Source organism: Lithobates pipiens, unplaced genomic scaffold (assembly GCF_037356315.1).
Source record: "Lithobates pipiens isolate NorthernLeopardFrog02 unplaced genomic scaffold, aLitPip1_a1.2 Scaffold_28, whole genome shotgun sequence".
NCBI lineage: Eukaryota > Metazoa > Chordata > Amphibia > Anura > Ranidae > Lithobates > Lithobates pipiens.
In genome coordinates, this window is record NW_027507789.1 from 79,609,580 (window position 1) to 79,629,031 (window position 19,452).

Consider the following 19,452-nt stretch of genomic DNA (forward strand, 5'->3'; position numbering starts at 1 on the left):
AATACATTCCCCTACCGATGGTGCGCATCGTCCCTCAAATATCTTGGGGTTCAGCTAACGACTTCCTACGCCGCCCTTTACCCGACAAATTACATCCCTTTGTTTAAGTCTATCAACAGTATGTTATCTCGATGGACCTCCCTTCCTCTGTCCTGGATAGGCCGAATTAATGTGCTAAAAATGTCCATCATGCCCAAACTGTTATATTACTTTGAAACCTTGCCTGTCCCCATCCCGATGTCACAGATTAAGTTGCTTAAGCGCTGGTTCTTGAAATTTATTTGGAATGACAGGGCCCATAGAGTGGCCGGGTCGGTGGTTTTTGCCCCCAAGGATCAGGGGGGCATGGGGCCCCGGACGTCTACAAATACTATCTGGCATCTCATTTGCGCCCGATAGTGTCTTGGTCGTGCCTGAGACCTCCGAATCGCTGGACGGAGATTGAGATGGGTTCCCTATATCCGTCCCATCCTTGCTCCTTGGCGTGGTCGCCTGGGACAATGGGGGACCCCGGGCTTCTGGATCTCTGCCTGGGTCCCATGTTGTTCACGCTTAGACTGTGGCGTTCCTGCTCTTCCAAATTTGCATTGTCATCACCCTGTCCCCCCCTCTCTAATGTGCTGTTTAACCCTTTAGTTCCTGACAGTCTATCGCATGTTCGTATGTTCCCCTGGGCTAAAGAGGGATTGTTCCAACTCCGCCACTTCGTTCACCCTGTCACGCGTAAACTTAAGCCCTTTTCGGCCCTCCAAACTCACAGTCAACTCCCAAACCACATGCGGTATTCGTACCTCCAGATAACTCACTACTTTTCAACTCTTTCCCCCTCTCTCTCCCTCACCACACCGACGCCTTTTGAGCTGCTCTGCTCCCAGGGCCCCTACCAAGCAAAGCTTATCTCTAGTATTTACCATATACTCCAGCAGATGTCCTCTCTCACTGCCCTATCCCACTCCTACATGGATAAATGGACGCAGCTCCTTAATCAACAAATCACCCTCCCGCAATGGTCCAGAATTTGGTCCTCCACCTCTAAAATTTCCAGATGCGTGGCACAGAGAGAGACAGCATATAAAGTCCTACTGTTCTGGTATAGGACCCCCGAGGTTATTCATCGGTATGACCCCTCTCTTTCTCCCTTGTGCTGGAGGTGTGGGAGGACCAAGGGAACGCATTATCATATCTTTTGGCAATGTGCTCTAATTACTCCTTTCTGGGCCATGGTATCTCACATGCTCCAGCAGATCTTTGACACCCCCATTCCATTAGATCCTGTCTACCTTCTTTTAGGCCTTCCCTTCCCGGAGTTGGGGAAGGCAGCTAATAAATTAGCCTCCTATGTGCTGCTTGCTGCTAAAAGAGCTATCCCCTCTAATTGGTTGTCTACTCAGCCCCCAACACAGACTCAGCCATCAAGGACATACGCAGGATGGAACATTTGACGGCTATGGTGGAAGATGGGATTGACCGGTTTGGCGTGATTTGGGCCCCATGGGATGCCTCGACCTTTGGACTCCCACAGGTGCCCTTGGTGCCCCTAGCCACCCGGTCGGTGTCCATCTCCTAATGTTCCCTGACCTTCTCACTCCCCAATGTTTTGTATCTTGTCGGTACTTTAAGTCTTTTTATGCTGGCCCATCGGCCACCCGAAGCTTACCTTATCTCTTGAGGAAATTTATAGTGGTATGTAACCCTCTTTTATCAGATGTTAGTCATGTTATTGAAGCTCCAGTTCAAGACCCCAACCCCTGCATTACGACATATATAATGTCTCTCAGTCTTTCTTTTTATTTTAATATTGTTTTACGTATTACTTTTCTGTTGTTTATTCCCTTTATGCGTTCTGTTTTGCTTTGTTTTCTTTTAGTTATTTATTTTTATCCTTGGGCTGCTACTGTATATCTGTAGCCACCATGAGGTTATATCAGTCTCTCCAATACGGTATGCTCCAGACTTTCTTTGTCTATTGTCAGTTCTGTATCTTTTCATTTTCTGTAAAAAAATTCTCTCAATAAAAAATACAATTTAAAAAAAAAAAAGCATATGGCACCTGGTATTTCCAGGCGGTCTCCCATCCAGGTACTAACCAGGCACAACGCTGCTTAGCATCCGAGATCACATGAGATGGGGCGCATTCAGGGTGATGTAGCCATAGGTGGTTTTGTTGGCCACACTCAACCCTCTTGACAAACGCCAAGATGGTCACCTCAGCAAACAAGCAGAAAAATAAAACAGGTCGTCGACGCCAACAACATATTTAAAAAAAAGCTTGCAACACATACTATTCCCAGGCGGTCTCCCATCCAGGCCTGACCCTGCTTAGCATCCGAGATCAGATGAGATCAGGCGCATTCAGAGTGATGTGGCCATAGGCAATGTTGCTGGCCACTCTCAATCCTCTTGACAAACACCAAGATGGTCACCTCGGCAAACAAGCAGAAAAATAAAACAGGTCGTCGACGCCAACAACATATTAAAAAAAAGCCTACGGCACCTGGTATTCCCAGGCGGTATTAGGGGTGCAACGGATCATGACCGATCCGTGATCCGAACGGGCCGACCTGTTCGGATCGGCACCCCATGCGATCCGCGGAGCCTTAGGAAAGGCCGCGGCTTCGGCCTAGCTCCAGAGCGGGCGGCCATCTTGGTACACCCGGTGGCGGAGACCTGCGCGCTGACGTCACCCCCAGCGCAAGTTGTTCAGCCTGTGCCAGTGAATGCAGCCTGTGTCCGGAGGAGTCACGCTGGATACCGTGCTTCTTCAGAAAACTTATTTTATGCAGGTACCATTACCAAATCTAACCTAACAAGTCCCCTGCCAGCCTTAAAAAAAACACGAGACACTATTCCTCCCACTGACACCAATGATGGGGCTCTATTCCTCCCAGTGACACCAATGATGGCGCTCTAATCCTCCCAGTGACACCAATGATGGCGCTCTAATCCTCCCACTAACACCAATGATGGGGCTCTAATCCTCCCACTAACACCAATGATGGGGCTCTATTCTCCCCACTGTCACCAATGATGGGGCACTATCCCCCCCACTGACACCAATGATGTGGCACTATTCCCCCCCCACTGACACCAATGATGGGGCACTATTTCCCCCCACTGACACCAATGATGGGGCACTATTCCCCCCCACTTACACCAATGATGGGGCACTATTCCCCCCCACACTGACACCAATGATGGGGCACTATTCCCCCCCCCACTGACACCAATGATGGGGCACTATTCCCCCCATTACACCAATGATGGGGCACTATTCCCCCCATGACACCAATGATGGGGCACTATCCCCCCACTGACACCAAAAAGGGGGCACTATTCCCCCCCCCCCACTGACACCAATGATGGGGCACCTTTCCTCCCACTGATACCAATGATGGGGCACTATTCCTCCCACTGATACCAATGATGGGACACTATTTCTCCCACTGACACCAATGATGGGGCACTATTGCTCCCACTGACACCAATGATGGGGCTCTAATCCTCCCAGTGACACCAATGATGGGGCTCTAATCCTCCCACTGACACCAATGATGGGGCACAATTCCCCCCACTGACACCAATGATGTGGCACTGTTCCCCCCCACTGACACCAATGATGGGGCACTATTCCCCCCCACTGACACCAATGATTGGGCACTATCCCCCCACTGACACCAATGATGAGGCACTATTGCCCCCTCACTGATACCAATGATGGGGCACTATTCCCCCCCACTGACACCAATGATGGGGCACTATTCCCCCCCACTAACACCAATGATGGGGCACTATTCCCCCCACTGATACCAATGATAGGGCACTATTCCTCCCACTGATACCAGTGATGGGGCACTATTCCACCCACTGATACCAATGATGGGGCACTATTTCTCCCACTGACACCAATGATGGGGCACTATTCCTCCCACTGATACCAATGATGGGGCACTATTCCACCCACTGCTACCAATGATGGGACACTATTTCTCCCACTGACACCAATGATGGGGCACTATTCCCCCCCCCACTGACACCAATGATGGGGCACTATTCCCCCCCACTGACACCAATGATGGGGCACTATTCCCCCCACTGACACCAATGATGGGGCACTATTCCCCCCACTGACACCAATGATGGGGCACTATTCCCCCCACTGACACCAATGATGGGGCACTATTCTACCCACTGACACCAATGATGGGGCACTATTCCTCCCACTGACACCAATGATGGGGCGCGACACGATTGCCATCATCCTGGGACTCATCATGGCGGTTTGTTTGGAGGAACTTTGATCAGTAGTGAGCTTGGCGCAAATCATCAGTGATATGCTGACTGTTTTTATGCTTGTAATAAGCTGCATTTTATTGGGGGGGAGATAGTGTGATACCTTTTATTTAAGGAAGCAATGTGGCACATAGTGTTATACCTTTTATTTAAACTAGAAAAGCTACAATTTCTGGGGAAATTGTGTGAATTGTTCTTGCCTCCACCTACTGGAGTGGGCGGAGTAACTGGGGGGGTCATAATGTTTTGGCTGATCGTGGGGTTGTCAGCTTTTGTCACCTCCCACTCTAGTTTTGAACATGCCGCCATTCATTCCTATGGGACAAATTTCACCGCAAAAACAACGGTATTTGTAGCGTTTTAGAGGAGCATGTGGATTCCATCACAGGGGGATTTGATGTTGTTTATAACTTCTCTTCACACCTCTGCTTTAGAATACTAATAGGACAAAGGGTTTTGATGCTTTCACTATCAATTGCAGCATTTCTATCACTTTTGGACTATTAGAAGCCAGTTCCATTTGAGCGGGGGTCCCTGTCTCTGCCGCGGAGTGGGGGGGTCCCTGTCCCTGCGGTAGAATGGTGGTAAGGGAAGGTTTTTACACCAATTCACGTGTTTACGTTTCCGTCGTTCCCTATTGTAATAATACGTTCAGCGCAATCCTATTTTTTCTCTTTTATTCGCTGTATTGGGGTTTTGTGCAGAAGGATTGCTGCTTCCACTGAGTTTTCAGGGATTTTTGTGGTTGGCCGCACAAGTTCTCTTCTAGGTCTTAGCACAGTTTCTTTCCTTTTTTTTTATTCTTTTTTGATGATGTGGACATACTAGGCTTTCACTATCCATGTTTCAAAGAAGATGATGTGCCTTCTGTTGCACTTTAAGTTGGTTTTGCCCATTGATCCATGTTTAAAGGAAGGAGATACGCCTTTTATGTTGCACTTGTTGTTTTTCATTTTCATTATGTTAAAATAAAAATAAGATATTATGCCTTGTGCACTTTAACTTGATTTGATATATTTTAAAGTAATTTAAAAGTGTATGTTTTAAAAAAACGTATGTTTATTTGTCTTTTTTTTTTTTTTGCTGATCCGAAAATTAATCCGATGCGTGATTCTGATCCGAGGAACGATCTGATCCATGAGTTTTTTGATCCATTGCACCCCTAGCGGTATCCCATTCAGGTACTAACCAGGCCTGACCCTGCTTAGCATCCAAGATCAGATGAGATCGGGCGCATTCAGGGTGATATGGCTGTAGGCAATCTTGCTGCCAACTCTCAACCCTCTTGATAAATGCCAAGATGGTCACCTCAGCAAACAAGCAGAAAAATAAAACAGGTCACCGACGCCAACAGCATATAAAAAAAAGCCTACGGCACCTGGCATTAAAAGGCGGTCTCCCATCCAGGTACTAAACAGGCCCAACCCTGCTTAGCATCTGATGTGGCCATAGGCGATCTTGCTGGCCACTCTCAACTCTCTTGACAAACGCCAAGATGGTCACCTTGGCAAACAAGCAGAAAAATATAACAGTTCCTTAGACGCCAACAACATATTAAGAAAAAGCCTACAGCACCTGGTATTCCCAGGCGGTCTCCCATCCAGGTGCTAAGCAGGCTCGACCCTGCTTAGCATCCAAGATCAGACAAGATCAGGTGCATTCAGAGTGATGAGACCGTAGGTGATCTTGTTGGCCACTCTCAACCCTCTTAACAAACGCAAAGATTGTCACCTCGGCAAACAAGCAGAAAAATAAAACAGGTCATCGACGCCAACAACATATTAAAAAAAAGCATACGGCACCTGCTATTTCCAGGCGGTCTCCCATCCAGGTACTAACCAGGCACGACCCTGTTTAGCATCCAAGATCAGATGAGATGGGGCGCATTCAAGGTGATGTAGCCATAGGCGATCTTGCAGGCCACTCTCAACCCCCTTGGCAAATGCCAAGATGGTCACCTCGGCAAACAAGCAGAAAAATAAAACAGGTCGTCGACGCCAACAACATATTTAAAAAAGCCTACAGCACCTGGTATTCCCAGGCGGTCTCCCATCCAGGCCTGACCCTGCTAAGCATCCGAGATCAGACGCAATCAGAGTGATGTGGCCATAGGCGATCTTGATAGCCACTCTCAACCCTCTTGACAAACGCCAAGATGGTCACCTCGACAAACAAGCAGAAAAATAAAACAGGTCGTCGACGCCAACATCATATTAAAAAATTGCCTACGGCACCTGGTATTCCCAGGCGGTCTCCCATCCAGCTACTAACTTTTTACAATTTCGCACTGCACTGCTTTAACTGGTAATTGCGCGGTCATGCAATGTTGTACCCAAACGAAATTTGTGTCCTTTTCTTCCCACATATAGAGCTTTCTTTTGATGGTATTTGATTGCCTCTGCGATTTTTATTTTTTACGATATAAAAGGAAAAATACTGAAAATTTTGAAAAAATAAGATATTTTCTACTTTATGTTATAAGAAAAATCGAATAAACTCAATTTTAGTCATACATTTAGGGCAAATTGTATTCAGCCACAAGTCTTTAGTAAAAAAAATGTCAATAAGCACAATTTATTGGTTTGCGCAAAAGTTATACTGTCTACAAACTAGAGTACATTTTCTGGAATTTACACACCTTTTAATTTATGACTGCCTATCTCATTTCTTGAGGTGCTAAAATGGCAGGGCAGTTCAAACCCCCCCAAATGACCCAATTTTGGAAATTAGACACCCCAAGGAAATTGCTGAGGGGCATGTTGAGCCCATTGAATTTTTTTTGTCCCAAGTGATTGAATAATGACACAAAAAAAAACAGTTTACAACAAGTTGTCACTAAATGATATATTGCTCACACGTGCCATAGTTATATGTGGAATTGCACCCCAAAATATACTCTGTTGCTTCTCCTGAGTACAGGGATACCATATATGTGGGAATTTTTGGGAGCCTAGCCGCGTACGGCACCCCGAAAACCAATCACTGCCTTAAGGATTTCTAAGGGTGTAAATTTTTGATTTCACTCCTCACTACCTATCACAGTTTCGAAGGCCATAAAATGCCAAAATAACACAAACCCCCCCCAAATTACCCCATTTTGGAAAGTAGACACCCCAAGCTGTTTACTGAGAGGCATGTTGAGTCCATTAAATATTTTTATATTTTGGCACAAGTTGCAGGAATATTACAAACTTTTCTTTTTCCACAAAGTTGTCACTAAATGATATATTGCTCACACATGCTATGGGCATATGTGAAATTACACCCCAAAATAAATTCTGCTCCTTCTCCCGAGTACGGGATACCACATGTGGGGGACTTTTTGGGAGCCTAGCCGCGTATGGTACCCCAAAAACCAAGCACCGCCTTCAGGATTTAAATGTAAAACGCTACCAAAAAAAACTGTTAACGAACGCAGGGATCAGGCCTGACTCTGCCAACGCAACGCAGGTGCTAGCAGGTATCTGGGCTGATCCCACTAACAATGCATTTTTTTGGAACCCTAAACTGCAGGGGACGCTAGTATAGATCTGATCAGATCAGATATCGATCTGTTCAGATACTATACCACTACGGGAGGTGTAAGCTTTGCGCGTGGTTGTTAGCGGTACTGACTCTAACCTAGCGCTGCCTGGGGCGATGCAGACCCTATCTGACCCTAAAACCTAATTGATGTCACCCGCTGGTTGATCAGGGGGTTAAACCTTTATTGGGTAATAATTGGTGGGTGCCTTGATGCTATAAAAAGCGAACTTACTAACCAGAGTCACCTGCAAAAAACTTATATGGTGATCACTGGTGAAAGGGTTAACTAGGGGCAATCAAGGGGTTAAAACCTTTATTAGGTAGTATATGGGGGTCCCTGACGCTATATAAAAACCTGACGGGGAACCTAAATAACTAACTGGCTAACCAGCATCACCAGTGACACTTATGCGGTAATCGCTGGTGAAAAGGTTAACTCTAGGGGCAATCAGGGGGTTAAACCTTTATTGGGGGGGTAGAGGGCTACCCTGGACCTAACACTAACTGCCCTGGCACTTTTTACTGTCACAACTGACACTAAATGCAGTGATCAGTAAATAAATGATCACTGCAATCAGTGACACTGTGACTGGGAGGGGGGGGCGGGGGTGGCGATCGGGGGGTGATTTGTGTGCCTATGTGTACCTACGTGTCAGTGTAGTGATTGGTGCACACTTACTATGTCCTCTCCTTGCAGTCCGGTCAAAAAGACCACCCGAGGAAAGTGACATCACTTCCTCCTGCCTGTGTTTACACTACACAGGCAGGGGAAGCTACTCATTCGCCAGGAGCGATCAAGAGGGGATGGCCAGAAACCAACGCCCATCCCCTCATCCCGGATCACTCCTGAAGCAAAACGGACCCCCCACCCGCTGGAAGACAGGCACGTACGGGTACGTGCTTGTGCCCGTACATGCCATTCTGCCGACGTATAATTACATGCGGCGGTCCTAAAGTGGTTAAAAAATTGCCTACGGTACCTGGTATTTCCAGGCAGTCTCCCATATGGGTACTAACCACGCCCAAACCTGCTTCGCATCCGAGATCAGACACATTCAGGGTGATGTGGCCATAGACGATCTTGCTGGGCACTCTCCACCCTCTTGACAAACGCCAAGACGGTCACCTCGGCAAACAAACAGAAAAATAAAACAGGTCGTAGCCGCCAACAACATATTTAAAAAAAAACTATGGCACCTGGTATTCCCAGGCGGTCTCCCATACAGGTACTAAACAAGCCTGATCCTGCTTAGCATCTGACATCAGATGAGATGGGGCGCATTCAGGGTGATGTGACCATAGGCAATCTTGCTGATCACTCTCAACTCTCTTGACAAAAGCCAAGATGGTCACCTCGGCAAACAAGCAGAAAGATAAAACAGGTCGACGACGCCAACAACATATTAAAAAAAAGCCTACAGCACCTGGTATTCCCAGGCGGAATCCCATCCAGCTACTAACCAGGCCCAACCCTGCTTAGCATCCAACATCAGATGAGATGGGGCGCATTCAGGGTGATGTGATTGTAGGCGATCTTGCTGGCCACTCTCAACCCTCTTGACAAACGCCAAGATGGTCACCTCGGCAAACAAGCAGAAAAATAAAACAGGTCGTCGACGCCAACAACATATTAAAAAAAAGGCTACTGCACCTGGTATTCTCAGGCGGTCTCCCATTCAGATACTAAGCAGGCTCGACCCAACTTAGCATCCGAGATCAGATGAGATCAGGTGCATTAAGGTTGATGTGGCCATAGGCAATCTTGCTGGCCTCTCTCAACCCTCTTGACAAACGCCAAGATGGTCACCCCGGCAAACAAGCAGAAAAATAATACAGGTCGTCAACGCCAACAACATATTAAAAAAAGCCTAAAGCACCTGGTTTTCCCAGGCGGTCTCCCATTCAGGTATTAACCAGGCCTGACCCTGCTTAGCATCTGAAATCAAACGAGATAGGGTGCATGCAGGGTGCATACAGGGTGTTGTGGCCGTAGGCAATTTTGCTGGCCACTCTCAACCCTCTTGACAAATGCCAAGATGGTCACCTCAGCAAACAAGCAGAAAAATAAAACAAGTCGCCGACGCCAACAACATATTAAAACATTGCCTATGGCACCTGGTATTCCCCGGTGGTCTCTCATCCAGCTACTAACCAGGCCTGACTCTGCTTAGCATCCGAAATCAAACGAGATAGGGTGGATACAGGGTGATGAGGCCATAGATGATCTTGCTGGCCACTCTCAACCCACTTGACAAACGCCAAGATGGCCACCTCAGCAAACAAGCAGAAAAATAAAACAGGTCGTCGGAACCAACAAAATATTTTAAAAAACCTACGGCACCTGGTATTCCCAGGCGTTCTCCCATCCAGGTACTAACCAGGCCCGACCCTGCTTAGAATCCAAGATCAGACAAAATTGGGCGCATTCAGGGTGATGTGGCTGTAGGCGATCTTGCTAGCCACTCTCAACCCTCTTGACAAACGCCAAGATGGTCACCTTGGCAAACAAGCAGAAAAATAAAGCAGGTCATCGACACCAACAACATATTATAAAAAAGCCTATGGCACCTGGTATTCCCAGGTGGTCTCCCATTCAGGCACTAACCATGCCCAACCCTGCTTAGCATCTGAGATCAGATGAGATTGTGCGCATTCAAGGTGATGTGGCCATAGACAATCTTGTTGGCCACTCTCAACCCTCTTGACAACTTCCAAGATAGTCACCTCGGCAAACAAGCAGAACAATAAAACAGGTCGTCAACGCCAACAACATATTAAAAAAAAACTTTTGGCACCTGGTATTTCCAGGCGGTCTCCCATACAGGTACTAACCAGGCCTGACACTGTTTAGCATCCGAGATCAGATGAGATCGGGCGCATTCAGGGTGATATGGCTGTAGGCGATCTTGCTGCCAACTCTCAACCCTCTTGACAAACGCCAAGATGGTCACCTCGGCAAACAAGCAGAAAAATTAAACAGGTCGCCGACGCCAACAGCATATTAAAATAAAGCCTACGGCACCTGGCATTTCAAGGTGGTCTCCCATCCAGGTACTAACCAGGCCCGACCCTGCTTAGAATCTGAGATCAAACGAGATAGGGTGCATTCAGGGTGATGTGGCAGTAAGCGATCTTGCCGGCCACTCTCAACCCTCTTGACAAATGCCAAGATGGTCACCTCAGCAAACATGCAGAAAAATAAAACAAGTCGTCGACGCCAACAACATATTAAAAAAAAGCCTATGAGAGCTGGTATTCCCAGGCGGTCTCCTATCCTGCTACTAACCAGGCCCGACACTGCTTAGCATCCGAGATCAGATGAGATCAGATGAGATCAGGTGCATTCAGGTTGTTGTGGCCATAGGCAATCTTGCTGGCCTCTCTCAACCCTCTTGACAAATGCCAAGATGGTCACCTCGGCAAACAAGCAGAAAAATAAAACAGGTCGACAACGCCAACAACATATTAAAAAGAAGCCTACGGAACCTGGTATTCCCAGGCGGTCTCCTATCCAAGTACTAACCAGGCCCGACCCTGCTTAGCATCCGAGATCAGACGCGATAGGGTGCATTCAAGGTGATGTGGCTGTAAGCAGTCTTGCTGGCCACTCTCAATCCTCTTGACAAACACCAAGATGGTCACCTCGGCAAACAAACAGAAAAATAAAATAGGTCGTCGACGCAAACAACATATTAAGAAGAACCCTATGGCACCTGGTTTTCCCAAGTGGTCTCCCATCCAACTACTAACCAGGCCCAACTCTGCTTAGCATCTGAGATCAGACGCGATAGGGTGCATTGAAGGTGATGTGGCTGTAAGCAGTCTTGCTGGCCACGCTCAATCCTCTTGACAAACACCAAGATGGTCACCTCGGCAAACAAACAGAAAAATAAAATAGGTCGTCGACGCAAACAACATATTAAGAAGAACCCTATGGCACCTGGTTTTCCCAAGTGGTCTCCCATCCAAGTACTAACCAGGCCCGACCCTGCTTAGCATCTGAGATCAAATGAGATAGGGTGCATTCAGGTTGATGTGGCCATAGGCGATATTGCTGGCCACTCTCAACCATTTTGACAAATGGCAAGATGGTCACCTCAGCAAACAAGCAGAAAAATAAAACAGGTCGTCAACGCCAAAAACATATTTAAAAAAAACTTACTCGAGAAGCAGCTGAGTATATTTTGGGGTGCAATTCCACATATAACTATTGTTAGCGGTACTGGCTCTAACCTAGTGCTGCCTGGGGCGATGCAGACCCTATCTGACCCTAAAACCTAATTGATATCACCCGCTGGTTGATCAGGGGGTTAAACCTTTATTGGGTAATAATTGGTGGGTGCCTTGATGCTATAAAAAGCGAACTTACTAACCAGAGTCACCTGTAAAAAACTTATATGGTGATCACTGGTGAAAGGGTTAACTAGGGGCAATCAGGGGGTTAAAACCTTTATTAGGTAGTATATGGGGGTCCCTGACGCTATATAAAAACCTGACGGGGAACCTAAATAACTAACTGGCTAACCAGCATCACCAGTGACACTTATGCGGTGATCGCTGGTGAAAGGGTTAACTCTAGGGGCAATCAGGGGGTTAAACCTTTATTTGGGGGTAGAGGGCTACCCTGGACCTAACACTAACTGCCCTGGCACTTTTTACTGTCACAACTGACACTAAATGCAGTGATCAGTAAATAAATGATCACTGCAATCAGTGACACTGTGACTGGGAGGGGGGGGCGGGGGTGGCGATCGGGGGGTGATTTGTGTGCCTATGTGTACCTACGTGTCAGTGTAGTGATTGGTGCACACTTACTATGTCCTCTCCTTGCAGTCCGGTCAAAAAGACCGCCCCGAGGAGAGTGACATCACTTCCTCCTGCCTGTGTTTACACTACACAGGCAGGGGAAGCTACTCATTCGCCAGGAGCGATCAAGAGGGGATGGCCAGAAACCAACGCCCATCACCTCATCCCGGATCGCTCCTGAAGCAAAACGGACCCCCCACCCGCTGGAAGACAGGCACGTGCTTGTGCCCGTACATGCCATTCTGCCGACGTATAATTACATGCGGCGGTCCTAAAGTGGTTAAAAAATTGCCTACGGTACCTGGTATTTCCATGCAGTCTCTCATACGGGTACTAACCAGGCACAAACCTGCTTAGCAGCCGAGATCAGACGCATTCAGGGTGATGTGGCCATAGACGATCTTGCTGGGCACTCTCCACCCTCTTGACAAACGCCAAGACGGTCACCTCGGCAAACAAACAGAAAAATAAAACAGGTCGTAGCCGCCAACAACATATTTAAAAAAAAACTATGGCACCTGGTATTCCCAGGCGGTCCCCCATAAAGGTACTAAACAAGCCTGATCCAGCTTAGCATCTGAGATCAGACGAGATCAGGCGCATTCAGGGTGATGTGGCCATAGGTTATCTTGGTGGCCATGCTCAACCCTCTTGGCAAATGCCAAGATGGTCACCTCGGCAAACAAGCAGAAAAATAAATCAGGTCGTCGATGCCAACAACATATTAAAAAAGGCATATGGCACCTGGTTTTCCCAGGCGGTCTCCTATTCAGGTACTAACCAGGCCCAACCCTGCTTAGCATCCGAGATCAGACGAGATGGTGCGCATTCAGGGTGATGTGGCCTTAGACATTGTTTTTGGCCACTCTCAACCCTCTTGACAAATGCCAAGATGGTCACCTCACCAAACAAGCAGAAAAATAAAACAGGTTGTCGACGCCAATAACATACTAAAAAATTGCCTACGGCACCTGGTATTCGCAGGCGGTCTCCTATCCTGCTACTAACCAACCCCGACCCTGCTTTGTATCCGAGATCAGTTGATATCGGGTGCATTCAGGTTTATGTGGCCTTAGGCAATCTTGCTGACCTCTCTCAACCCTCTTGACAAACGCCAAGATGGTCACCTCGGCAAACAAGCAGAAAAATAAAACAGGTCGTCGACGCCAACAACATATTTAAAAAAAAGCCTACGGTACCTGGTATTCCCTAGCGGTCTCCTATCCAAGTACTAACCAGGCCCGACCCTGCTTAGCATCCGAGATCAGTCGAGAACGGGCGCATTTAAGGTGATGTAGCCGTAAGCAATCTTACAGGCCACTCTCAACCCTCTTGACAAATGCCAAGATGATCACCTTGGCAAACAAGCAGAAAAATAATTCAGGTCGTCGACGCCAACAACATATTAAGAAAAAACCTGGTTTTCCCAGGCGGTGTCCCATCCAGGTACTAACCAGGCCTGACCCTGGTTAGCATCCGAGATCTAACGAGATAGGGTGCATTCAGGGTGATGTGGCCGTAGGCGATCTTGCTGGCTACTCTCAACCCTCTTGACAAATGTCAAGATGGTCACCTCAGCAAACAAGCAGAGAAATAAAACAGGTCGTCGACGCCAACAACATATTAAAAAATTGCCTACGGCACCTGGTATTCCCAGGCGGTCTCCCATCCAGCTACTAACCAGGCCCGACCTGGCTTAGCATCTGAGATCAGATGAGATCGGGCGCATTCAGGGTGATGAGGCCATAGAGGATTTTGCTGGCCACTCTCAACCCTCTTGACAAACGCCAAGATGGTAACCTCGGCAAACGAGGAGAAAAATAAAACAGGTCGTCGACGCCAATAACATATTAAAAAGAAGCTTGCAGCACCTGGTATTCCCAGGGGGTCTCCCATCCAGGTACTAACCAGGCCAGACCCTGCTTAGCATCCAAGATCAGATGTGATCAGGTGCATTCAGGGAGATGTAGCCGTAGGTGGTTTTCCTGGCCACTCTCAACCCTCTTGACTAACACCTCGGCAAACAAGCAGAAAAATCAAACAGGTAGTCGACGCCAACAACATATTAAGAAAAACCCTACGGCACCTGGTTTTCCCAGGCGGTCTCCCAACCAAGTACTAAGCAGGCCCGACCCTGCTTAGCATCTGAGATCGAACGAAATAGGGTGCATTCAGGGTGATATGGCCGTAGGCAATCTTGCTGGCCACTCTCAACCCTTTTCACAAATTCCAAGATGGTCACCTCAGCAAACAAGCAGAATAGTTAAACAGGTCGCCGACGCCAACCGCATATTAAAATAAAGCCTACGGCACCTGGCATTCCAAGGCGGTCTCCCATCCAGGTAATAACCAGGCCCGACCCTGCTTAGCATCCGAGATCAAACGTGATAGGGTGCATTCAGGGTGATGTGGCCGTAGGTGACCTTGTTGGCCACTCTCAACCCTTTTGACAAATAACAAGATGGTCACCTCGGCAAACAAGCAGAAAAATAAAACAGATCGTCGACGCCAACAACATATTAAGAAAAACCCTACGGCACCTGGTTTTTCCAGGCGGTCTCCCATCCAGGTACTAACCAGGCCTGACCCTGCTTAGCATCTGAGATCTAATAAGATAGGGTGCATTCAGGGTGATGTGGCCGTAGGCAATCTTGCTGGCCACTCTCCACCTTCTTGACAAATGTCAAGATGGTCACCTCGTCAAACAAGCAGAGAAATAAAACAGGTCGTCGACGCCAACAACATATTAAAAAAAAGCCTACAGCACATGGTATTCCCAGGCGGTCTCCCATCCAGGTACTAACCAGGCCCGACTCTGCTTAGCATCCAACATCAGATGAGATCGGGCGCATTCAAGGTGATGAGGCCGTAGGCTATTTTGCTGGTCACTCTCAACCCTCTTGACTAACGCCAAGATGGTCACCTTGGCAAACAAGCAGAAAAATAAAACAGGTCGTTGACGCCAACAACATATTAAGAAAAACCCTACGGCACCTGGTTTTCCCAGGCAGTCTCCCATCCAGATACTAACCAGGCACGACCCTGCTTAGCATCTGAGATCAAACAAGGGTGCATTCAAGATGATCGGGCGGTAGGCGATCTTGCTGGCCACTCTCAACCCTCTTGACAAATGCCAAGATGGTCACCTCAGCAAACAAGCAGAAAAAAAAACAGCTCGTCGACGCCAACAACATATTAAAATAAAGCCTACAGCACCTGGCATTCCAAGGCGGTCTCCCATCCAGGTACTAACCATGCCCGACCCTGCTTAGCATCCTAGATCAGAACGGGCGCATTCAGGGTGATATGGCTGTAGGCGATCTTGCGTCCAACTCTCAACCATCTTGACAAACGCCAAGATGGTCACCTCAGCAAACAAGCAGAAAAAGAAACTTGCAGCACCTGGTATTCTCAGGCGGTCTCCCATCCAGGTACTAACCAGGCACGACCCTGCTTAGCATCCAAGATCAGATGTGATCAGGTGCATTCAGGGTGATGTGGCCGCAGGCTATTTTGCTGGCCACTCTCAACCCTCTTGACTAACGGCAAGATGGTCACCTTGTCAAACAAGCAGAAAAATAAAACAAGGCGTCGACACCAACAACCTATTAAGAGAAACCCCATGGCACCTGTTTTTCCCAGGCGGTCTCCCATCCAGGTACTAACCATGCCTGACCCTGCTTAGCATTCTAGATCAGATGAGAACGGGCGCATTCAGGGTGATATGGCTGTAGGCGATCTTGCAGCTAACTCTCAACCCTCTTGACAAACGCCAAGATGGTCACCTCAGCAAACAAGCAGAAAAATTAAACAGGTCGCCGACGCCAACAGCATATTAAAATAAAGCCTACGGCACCTGGCATTCGAAGGCGGTCTCCCATCCAGGTACTAACCAAGCCTGACCCTGCTTACTAACCAACCAGGTACTAACCAGGACCAACCCTGCTTAGCATCCAAGATCGGGTGCATTCTGGTTGATGTGGCCGTAGGCAATCTTGCTGCCTTCTCTCAACCCTCTTGACAAACACCAAGATGGTCACCTCAGCAAACAAGCAGAAAAATAAAACAGGTCGTCAGCGCCAACAACATATTAAAAAAAGCCTACGGCACCTGGTATTCCCAAGCGGTCTCCCATCCAAGTACTAACCAGGCCCGACCCTGCTTAGCATCCGAAATCAGATACGATCGGGCGCATTCAGGTTGATGTGGCCGTAAGCAATCTTGCTGGCTTCTCTCAACCCTCTTGACAAACACCAAGATGGTCACCTCGGCAAACAAGCAGAAAAATAAAACAGGTCGTCAACGCCAACAACATATTAAAAAAAAGCCTATGGCACCTGGTTTTCCCAGGCGGTCTCCCAACCAAGTACTAACCAGGCCCGACCCTGCTTAGCATCTGAGATCAAAAGAGATAGGGTGCATTCAGGGTGATATGGCCGTAGGCAATCTTGCTGGCCACTCTCAACCCTTTTCATAAATTCCAAGACGGTCACCTCAGCAAACAAGCACAATAGTTAAACAGGTCGCCGATGCCAACCGCATATTAAATTAAAGCCTATGGCACCTGGCAATCCAAGGCGGTCTCCCATCCAGGTACTAACCAGGCCCCACCCTGCTTAGCATCCGAGATCAAACGAGATAGGGTGCATTCAGGGTGATGTGGCCATAGGCGATCTTGTTGGCCACTCTCAACTCTTTTGTCAAACGCCAAGATGGTCACCTCGGTAAACAAACAGAAAAATAAAACAGATCGTCGACGCCAACAACATATTAAGAAAAACCCTATGGCACCTGGTTTTTCCAGGCGGTCTCCCATCCAGGTACCAACCAGGCCTGACCCTGCTTAGCATCTGAGATCTAATGAGATAGGGTACATTCAGGGTGATGTGGCCGTAGGCAATCTTGCTGGCCACTCTCAACCTTCTTGACAAATGTCAAGATGGTCACCTCGGCAAACAAGCAGAGAAATAAAACAGGTCGTCGACGCCAACAACATATTAAAAAAAAGCCTATGGCACCTGGTATTCCCAGGCGGTCTCCCATCCATGTACTAAACAGGCCTGACTCTGCTTAGCATCCAACATCAGATGAGATCGGGTGCATTCAAGGTGATGTGGCTGTAGGCTATTTTGTGGGCCACTCTCAACCCTCTTGACTAACGCCAAGATGGTCACCTTGGCAAACAAGCAGAAAAATAAAACAGGTCGTCGACGCCAACAACATATTAAGAAAAACCCTACGGCACCTGGTTTTCCCAGGCGGTCTCCCATCCAGATACTAACCAGGCCCGACCCGGCTTAGCATCGGAGATGAGATCGGGCGCATTCAGGGTGATGAGGCCATAGACGATCTTGCTGGCCACTCTCAACCCTCATGACAAACGCCAAGATGGTAACCTTGGCAAACGGGAGAAAAATAAAACAGGTCGTCGACACCAACAACATATTAAGAGAAACCCCATGGCACCTGTTTTTCCCAGGCCGTCTCCCATCCAGACACTAACCAGGCACGACCCTGCATAGCATCTGAGATCAAACGAGATAGGGTGCATTCAAGATGATGGGGCGGTAGGAGATCTTGCTGGCCACTCTCAACCCTCTTGACAAACGCCAAGATGGTCACCTCAGCAAACAAGCAGAAAAAAAAAAGCTCGTCGACGCCAACAACATATTAAAATAAAGCCTACAGCACCTGGCATTCCAAGGCGGTCTCCCATCCAGGTACTAACCATGCCCGACCCTGCTTAGCATCCTAGATCAGATGAGAACGGGCGCATTCAGGGTGATATGGCTGTAGGCGATCTTGCTGCCAACTCTCAACCCTCTTGACAAACGCCAAGATGGTCACCTCAGCAAACAAGCAGATAAATTAAACAGGTCGCTGACGCCAACAGCATATTAAAATAAAGCCTACGGCACCTGGCATTCCAAGGCGGTCTCCCATCCAGGTACTAACCAAGCCCGAGCCTGCTTAGCATCCGAGATCAAACGAGACAGGGTGCATTCAGGGTAATGTGACCATAGGCGATCTTGCTTGCCACTCTCAACCCTCTTGACAAATGCCAAGATGGTCACCTCAGGAAAAATGCAGAAAAATAAAACAAGTCGTCGACGCCAACAACATATTAAAAAAAGCCTATAAGAGCTGGTATTCCCAGGCGGTCTCCCATCCGGGTACTAACCAGGCCCGACCCAGCTTAGAATCCGAATTCAGACCAGATCAGGCGCATTCAGGGTGATGTGGCCATAGGTGATCTAGCTGGCCACTCTCAACCCTCTTGACAAACGCCAAGATGGTCACCTCGGCAAGCATGCAGAAAAATAAAACAAGTCGTCGACGCCAACAACATATTAAAAAAAAGCCTATGAGAACTGGTATTCCCAAGCGGTCTCCCATCCAGGTACTAACCAGGCCTGACCCTGCTTAGCATCCAAATTCAGACCAGATCAGGTGCATTCAGGGTGAAGTGGCTGTAGGTGATATAGCGGGCCACTCTCAACCCTCTTGACAAACGCCAAGATGGTCACCTTGGCAAACAAGCATAAAAATAAAGCAGGTCATGGACGCCAACAACATATTAAAGAAAAGCCTATGGCACCTGGAATTCCCAGGCGGTCTCCCATTCAGGCACTAACCATGCCCAACCCTGCTTAGCATCTGAGATCAGATGAGATTATGCGCATTCAAGGTGATGTGGCCATAGACAATCTTGATGGCCTCTCTCTACCCTCTTGACAAATGCCAAGATGGTCACCTCGGCAAACAAGCAGAAAAATAAAACAGGTCGTCGACGCAAACAACATATTAAAAAAAAACTTTTGGCACCTGGCA

The 19,452-nt window shown here is 48.0% G+C and overlaps 30 pseudogenes; all 30 read right to left on the bottom strand.

The window, feature by feature from the left end:
• Positions 1 to 2,038: 2,038 nt before the first annotated feature.
• Positions 2,039 to 2,157, bottom strand: LOC143936398 (5S ribosomal RNA; annotated as a pseudogene).
• Positions 2,158 to 5,853: 3,696 nt separating this feature from the next.
• On the bottom strand, positions 5,854 to 5,972 carry LOC143936293 (5S ribosomal RNA; annotated as a pseudogene).
• Positions 5,973 to 6,080: 108 nt separating this feature from the next.
• On the bottom strand, positions 6,081 to 6,199 carry LOC143937714 (5S ribosomal RNA; annotated as a pseudogene).
• A 3,028-nt stretch (positions 6,200 to 9,227) lies between these two features.
• On the bottom strand, positions 9,228 to 9,346 carry LOC143937656 (5S ribosomal RNA; annotated as a pseudogene).
• A 108-nt stretch (positions 9,347 to 9,454) lies between these two features.
• On the bottom strand, positions 9,455 to 9,573 carry LOC143936869 (5S ribosomal RNA; annotated as a pseudogene).
• Positions 9,574 to 10,144: 571 nt separating this feature from the next.
• On the bottom strand, positions 10,145 to 10,263 carry LOC143936334 (5S ribosomal RNA; annotated as a pseudogene).
• A 108-nt stretch (positions 10,264 to 10,371) lies between these two features.
• Positions 10,372 to 10,490, bottom strand: LOC143936396 (5S ribosomal RNA; annotated as a pseudogene).
• A 108-nt stretch (positions 10,491 to 10,598) lies between these two features.
• On the bottom strand, positions 10,599 to 10,717 carry LOC143936858 (5S ribosomal RNA; annotated as a pseudogene).
• A 108-nt stretch (positions 10,718 to 10,825) lies between these two features.
• Positions 10,826 to 10,944, bottom strand: LOC143936767 (5S ribosomal RNA; annotated as a pseudogene).
• Positions 10,945 to 11,289: 345 nt separating this feature from the next.
• Positions 11,290 to 11,408, bottom strand: LOC143937443 (5S ribosomal RNA; annotated as a pseudogene).
• A 335-nt stretch (positions 11,409 to 11,743) lies between these two features.
• LOC143937064 (5S ribosomal RNA) lies at positions 11,744 to 11,862 on the bottom strand (annotated as a pseudogene).
• A 1,265-nt stretch (positions 11,863 to 13,127) lies between these two features.
• Positions 13,128 to 13,246, bottom strand: LOC143937768 (5S ribosomal RNA; annotated as a pseudogene).
• Positions 13,247 to 13,353: 107 nt separating this feature from the next.
• LOC143936316 (5S ribosomal RNA) lies at positions 13,354 to 13,472 on the bottom strand (annotated as a pseudogene).
• Positions 13,473 to 13,808: 336 nt separating this feature from the next.
• LOC143936331 (5S ribosomal RNA) lies at positions 13,809 to 13,927 on the bottom strand (annotated as a pseudogene).
• A 326-nt stretch (positions 13,928 to 14,253) lies between these two features.
• On the bottom strand, positions 14,254 to 14,372 carry LOC143937697 (5S ribosomal RNA; annotated as a pseudogene).
• A 108-nt stretch (positions 14,373 to 14,480) lies between these two features.
• Positions 14,481 to 14,599, bottom strand: LOC143937513 (5S ribosomal RNA; annotated as a pseudogene).
• A 96-nt stretch (positions 14,600 to 14,695) lies between these two features.
• LOC143936921 (5S ribosomal RNA) lies at positions 14,696 to 14,814 on the bottom strand (annotated as a pseudogene).
• A 108-nt stretch (positions 14,815 to 14,922) lies between these two features.
• Positions 14,923 to 15,041, bottom strand: LOC143936945 (5S ribosomal RNA; annotated as a pseudogene).
• Positions 15,042 to 15,149: 108 nt separating this feature from the next.
• On the bottom strand, positions 15,150 to 15,268 carry LOC143937782 (5S ribosomal RNA; annotated as a pseudogene).
• Positions 15,269 to 15,376: 108 nt separating this feature from the next.
• LOC143937385 (5S ribosomal RNA) lies at positions 15,377 to 15,495 on the bottom strand (annotated as a pseudogene).
• A 330-nt stretch (positions 15,496 to 15,825) lies between these two features.
• Positions 15,826 to 15,939, bottom strand: LOC143936640 (5S ribosomal RNA; annotated as a pseudogene).
• Positions 15,940 to 16,011: 72 nt separating this feature from the next.
• On the bottom strand, positions 16,012 to 16,130 carry LOC143937255 (5S ribosomal RNA; annotated as a pseudogene).
• Positions 16,131 to 16,719: 589 nt separating this feature from the next.
• On the bottom strand, positions 16,720 to 16,838 carry LOC143937301 (5S ribosomal RNA; annotated as a pseudogene).
• A 108-nt stretch (positions 16,839 to 16,946) lies between these two features.
• LOC143937325 (5S ribosomal RNA) lies at positions 16,947 to 17,065 on the bottom strand (annotated as a pseudogene).
• A 108-nt stretch (positions 17,066 to 17,173) lies between these two features.
• On the bottom strand, positions 17,174 to 17,292 carry LOC143936512 (5S ribosomal RNA; annotated as a pseudogene).
• Positions 17,293 to 17,400: 108 nt separating this feature from the next.
• On the bottom strand, positions 17,401 to 17,519 carry LOC143936733 (5S ribosomal RNA; annotated as a pseudogene).
• A 108-nt stretch (positions 17,520 to 17,627) lies between these two features.
• LOC143936708 (5S ribosomal RNA) lies at positions 17,628 to 17,746 on the bottom strand (annotated as a pseudogene).
• A 554-nt stretch (positions 17,747 to 18,300) lies between these two features.
• Positions 18,301 to 18,419, bottom strand: LOC143936314 (5S ribosomal RNA; annotated as a pseudogene).
• A 108-nt stretch (positions 18,420 to 18,527) lies between these two features.
• On the bottom strand, positions 18,528 to 18,646 carry LOC143937769 (5S ribosomal RNA; annotated as a pseudogene).
• A 561-nt stretch (positions 18,647 to 19,207) lies between these two features.
• LOC143937671 (5S ribosomal RNA) lies at positions 19,208 to 19,326 on the bottom strand (annotated as a pseudogene).
• Between the last annotated feature and the right edge of the window lie 126 nt (positions 19,327 to 19,452).